Here is a 5,638-nt window from a genome sequence, read left to right on the forward strand (position 1 = left end):
TCCAATTGAAATCTCTTTGTTGATCTTGTATCTTGCCACTCCACCAAATTCCTGTGGTTTCCAGCACTCCCAATGTGGAGTTTTTTGGGTTTTCAGTATATAGAACCATGTCATCTGCAAATAACAATAATTTCACTTCTTCTTTCCCCAGATGAGTACCTTTGATATCCTTCCATTTCCTTATGTTATTAGCTAGGACCTCCAGAACGATGTTGAATAAAAGTGGAGACAAGGGGGACATCCTTGTCTGTTCCCCCTTTTCAGTAGGATAGTTTTCATCTTTTCTAAATTGAGTATAACATTGGATTTTGGTTTTTCATATATGGCTTGTATTATATTCAGGTAATTTCCTTCCAATCCTATTTTCTTGAGTGTTTTAATTAGGAGTGGTGTTAAATGTTACCAAATAATTTTTCTGTATCTATTGATATTATCATGTGGTTCTTGTCCTTTTTCTTGTCAATGTGATGGCTAACGTTAATAGACTATTGGATGTTGAATCATCCTTGCATTCCTGGAATAAATTCTACTTGATCATGATGAATTATTCATATTATATACTTTTGTATTCTATTGACCAAAATTTTATGGATTTTTGCATAGATGTTCATTAGATATCAGTCTGTAGTTCTCTATTCTTGTGGGATCCTTGCCTACTTTGGGTATCAGTGTAACACTAGCTTCCTAGAATGAGTTTGGGAGTAGACATCCTTTTCTACGCTGTGGGAGAACTTGTGTAGAATTGGTGCCAGTCCTGAATGCTTGGTAGATTTTTTAGTTAGTAGTTCCTTGGTAACCTTATCTATTTCCTCTTTTGCTATGGGTCTGTTCAGGTTCTTGACATTTATGTGGGATAATCTGGGGAGGGATTGTTTTTCCAAGTATTTGTCCATGTTTTCCAAGTTATATTTATTATAGTACAGATCTTCGTGATACTGTGTAATTACTCTTAATTTCATTGGGTTCCATTGTAATTTCCCGTTTCATCCCTCATCCTGGCTATTGATGTCTGCTCCTTGCTTTCTTTGCCAATTGTCTGTCTTTGCCAATCCTTTCACAAAACCAGCTTTGTACTATGTTGATTTTTTGCAGTGTTTTTTTCCCAACTTGTTTATCTCTGCCCTGATTCTTATTATTTCTTTTGCTATTAGAGGGATTATACTGTTGAGTCTGTTCCAATTGTTGGAGGTTTTGTGAAAGTGTATTTACCATAAGTCCTCATCCTTTTTCATATGTGCATTTATCACTTTCAACATCTTCTGCTAATTGCTTTTGCTGTATCCCATAGCTTTTGATACATTGTATTCTCAATCTCAATAGTTTCTAAAAACTTCCTAGTTTTGTCTCTAATTTGGGCAAGTACCGTTCATTTTGAAGAAATTCGTTATTTTCTTTCATCCTCCAAGTGTTTTCCCTTGTGTTTTTGGTCTTTCTTTTATTGATTTCCAGCTTAATGGCATACTGGTCAGAGAGGAAAGTCTGAGTGAATTTACTCAGGCAAGACTTGTGTCCCAGTATATGGTGTATTTTGGAATATATGCCATATGCATATGAAAATAATGTGAATTCTTTTTGCATTTGGATGGAGAGCTCTAAATATGTCTACCAGGTCGAGTTGCCTAATTGTAGAGCTTAGTTCTGTAGCCTCCTTGTTTGGCTCCATTCCCATTGACCTATATTTCTCAGAACGGTGTATTAAAGTCACCTACTATGATTCTTGAACTTGTGTTCTATCTTTTCATCTTTTGAAGAAATTGATTGACTAATTTTGCAAGGCTGTAGTTAGCATATATATTTATTATGCTCACTGTCTCTTGATCTACTGATCTCCTGAGCATTACCTCCTTATCTCTTCTGATGACTTGCACCTTGAGGTCAATTTTGTCAGAGATTAGGCTTGCAACTCCTGCTCTTTTTAAATTGCCGTTTGCTTAGTATACTTTCAGCCTTTGATTCTCAATGTAGTTTTGTCTATGAGCTTAAGATGTGTTCGTGTTTCTTGCAGACAACAGACTGATGGATTATGTTTTCTTATCCAGTCTGCTAACCTTTGTCTTTCATAATTTATTTTATTTTTTTCTGTTCAGGAAACATTTCATTGATGCTCCAACTTTGAAAAATTTCCACTGACAGAAAATTCAAACGGCCACACCATCTCCCACATAACCCTGCTGAGCTTCTTAATCTTGGACTTGGCAGTCATATCCACGCACTTCTCACGAATTATTCCACCCATGATTGATGGGTCATTCTTCTCCAATTTCAATGCCTGGCCTTAGCTAAGGAAGCTGTTCAGGACCATTTTCAATTCACAGAGAGAGGCGTCGCCTAAGGGAGATGCAGTGGTGACTGTGAAAGGAACCCCTCCACGGTGGAAAAGGCTGAAATGACTCCTGGGATGTTGTACAAGTGACCATTTTCAGCAAGCAAATTGATCAGGTTGAATGTGATGGGAGAAAGCCTCTTTGGCAGTGATGCCATTCAGGCTTTTCACTTTAATAGAGTGCTTTACATGGGAATTCAGAATTACAACTTCTGTCCTTCAGAAGTTGTGCTACTCTCAACAACTCCTTTTCCACTTGATCCAGTTGATTTTGTTTAGATGCAGCAAAATAAAGGGCAGTGGCATAGCGACTTTCAACACCATGGATTTGAACAGGTGGCCTCATAATCTTGACAAATGACCTGATCACAGATGTACTGAAGCATTGCACCTGGGAAAGCCTGGTTACTGCTGGGTCAGCCATCTTCCCCCGGCTGGCCGGAGGTCAAACCCAAGACAGAAGCAGGGAGGATGTGATGGGCACCTTTGTCTTTTAATGGGTGAGTTTAGATCACTGGCATTCAGAGTTACCAATAAATCCACCTGTGGATTCTTTGTTGTCCCTTTGTACCTTTTGTGTTAGGTATTATTCTACCTCCCTCCTTATCAGTGTGCTGTGTACCTGTGCATGGATTTATTCTTGCCTTCTTTTCATCGTTGGGCTACTGTTATCTTGGGGGTTGTTTTCAATATGTTGCCTTCTGAATGTAGTTGTGGTGGTCTCTGGTTTGTGCTCAGTAATTTTGGTCTTCTGTGCAAAGTGAGTTGGCAAGATTTTTTTGTTGTTGTGCTGGGTTTCGTTAAAAAAAATCAGTATTCTCTGTTTTTTTCCTTCTCTGGGAAAACTCTTACCTCTCCATCTATTTTGATAGATAGTTTGGCAGGATAGAGGATTCTTGAGTTGGCATTATTCTCTGTCAACTTTCAGAGGTTGCTGCTCCAATCTCTCCTCTTCTTCATGGTATCTGCTGATAAATCTGAGCATATTCTATTCTTATCTGAGCCCCCTTGCAGGTGACTGCCTGTTTTTCTCTAGGTGCAATTATGTTTTTGTTTTTCCTCAAAGTTGGATAATTTGACTACTATATGCCTTGGTGAATTCATCTTGGGGTTCAGTACAATTGATGTCCTCTCTGCTTTCTGAATGATTGTCTGATTCTCAATCATTATGTTGGGGAAATTTTCTTCCAGGAATTCCCTTTGCTGTTGATTTCTTCATTGTGTCTTTTTATGGTAGCTCAATTATTTGAATGCTATTCTCTTCATGCATCAGTTATGGTTCTAAAATTTTCTTCAGCTTCTGTAATTGTCTTGTTTGACTGCCTTTCTCATTTGTTGAAATCTGCATGGCTATCTTCTGGATCACTGATATGGTTCTCTGCTTCTTCAAGTCTGTTGGTGAGGTCTCTTATTTTGTTCTTTGATTCTCTTGCCTTGTCCCTTAACCCTTGTATTGCCCTTTGGTATGTGGATTTTATCTTCTCTATTATTTCATCCTTTTCCTGAATTGATTCCCTCATATCCTGTATGACTGTAAGCAGCATACTGAAGATTTCTTTCTATGGCGGATCCATTTCTGTTTCTTCTATGAACATTGTTAGGTTCAGGACTTCCTTGGACACGTTTTTGTTTCTCTTGCTTTCCTAAGAGGTTGTTAATGCAGGTTGATGTCTTCGTTTCATTTTGGAGGAGCTTGATGCCATTTTCCCGGGCATCAGGGGGCCCTAAGTTTTCTCTCTTGGAGGCTAGTGTGCATGTATCTAAGAGCTACCTGTAGCCAACTGCGTTGGGGGATCAGGCTACTTATTTATCTCACTGGGTTTTTACTCTATCCTTAGACAGCCAAGATTACATATTTGGAAGTCAGGTCAGATGGCCCTCTCAGAACACAGGCAGCATGATTTGGGTCAGCGAGGGTAGTGATGTGCAGGGCAATTGCACTGGAAGCTGCAGTGATCTGGAAGCTGGCGGTGGTGGTGAGCCACAGAAGGTGGGCTGGGGTTGGCAGAGGTAGGCAGGCCACATGGCCAGGCTTAGGCGGGCTGGTGGGGTAGCCTCCAGTCTGGGCCAGCATGGGTTGGCAGGATAGCCATAGGTCCAGTCTGGATCTGTACAGGAGCTGTGGGTCCAGGCTAGCTGGTGGGGCCTGTAGTTCTGGACTGGGTTGATAGGGGGACCATGGGGCCTGTACTGGCTGGTGAGGCAGTCGTGGGACCTGATCTGGCCAGGCTGGCAGGGGAGCCGTGGGGTTGGGGCTGGCCAGAATGGGGGTGTGTGCATGTTAGTGGATCCCAGCTAGGTTGGTAGGGAGGCCACAGGGTTAGAGCTGGTTAGCATGGGGGCTTCGGGGCTGACTGGGTGGCAGAGGAGCTGTGGGGCCAAGGCTTGTCATCATGGAGTTCACGGGATAGGGCCGCATTGGCAGGGGGGTTGTAGCATTGAGGTTGACTGGCAGAGGAGCCATGAGTTTGGGCCAGATCAGCAGGGGGACCATGGGACCAAGGAAGGCTTATGGGGTCGGGGTGTCACTGGGCCAGGCTGGGCCTGAAGGGGAGCCACAGGATTGGGGTGGACAAGCAGGAGATCCTCATGGATGCAGTGGGTTGGTGAGAGTGCCATGTGGCTGGAGCAGGGCAGCACTTTGGGCTCACAGCAGGCAAGGTCTAGCCCCAGTGGGAAAAGCAGCAGACAGACCAGTGCATGGCGGGTGGGCACTGGCCTCAGCTGCACAAGTTGTGGGAGGGTGAAGGGAGGATTCTAGTCACAGCAGAAAGAGCCACAATCAGACAGTGGGAGGCATCTGGCCTGGAAGAGCCATGGGTGGATAGAAGGAGGGGGCTGTTGTTATGGGAACTGCAGTAATTTGGATAATGCTGGCTAGGGTAGCTCTGGCACTAAGTTGCAGATCACCGATGCTCCACAATAAGTACTGGTGGGGATAGAGGAAGGATGACCCCTGGGTCAACAAAGAGCTCTGGGGTGCCACAAGGCTAGCTCAATGATAACCTTGGAGCTCCCAACATGGCCCACTTACCTGTGTGGCATCTTGCCAGAAGTCCTCTTAGAATCTGCCCTTTTGAGGTGGACAATTTCCTTCATAAGTATCACCAGAAGGATCTTATTTGGAAACTCAATGAAACTATCTGGACTTAATTTAAACACACTTGTGGGAGATTAAAGGAACTGGAATATTCCCTTGGATTTAGGATTGAAATGCCCTAGTATGAGAAAACAAACAGATGACTACTATCGCAAGGTTATGGATTTGTAATTTATTGGACTTTGGTTCAGATCTTTTACTTTGAGAGTGCCTAA

The 5,638-nt window shown here is 42.7% G+C and overlaps 1 pseudogene; it reads right to left on the reverse strand.

Moving 5' to 3' along the window:
• Window positions 1-2,095: 2,095 nt before the first annotated feature.
• Window positions 2,096-2,747, reverse strand: LOC142433412 (ATP synthase peripheral stalk subunit OSCP, mitochondrial pseudogene; annotated as a pseudogene).
• Between the last annotated feature and the right edge of the window lie 2,891 nt (window positions 2,748-5,638).

The sequence above is a fragment of the Tenrec ecaudatus genome, chromosome X (genome assembly GCF_050624435.1).
Source record: "Tenrec ecaudatus isolate mTenEca1 chromosome X, mTenEca1.hap1, whole genome shotgun sequence".
Classification (NCBI taxonomy): domain Eukaryota; kingdom Metazoa; phylum Chordata; class Mammalia; order Afrosoricida; family Tenrecidae; genus Tenrec; species Tenrec ecaudatus.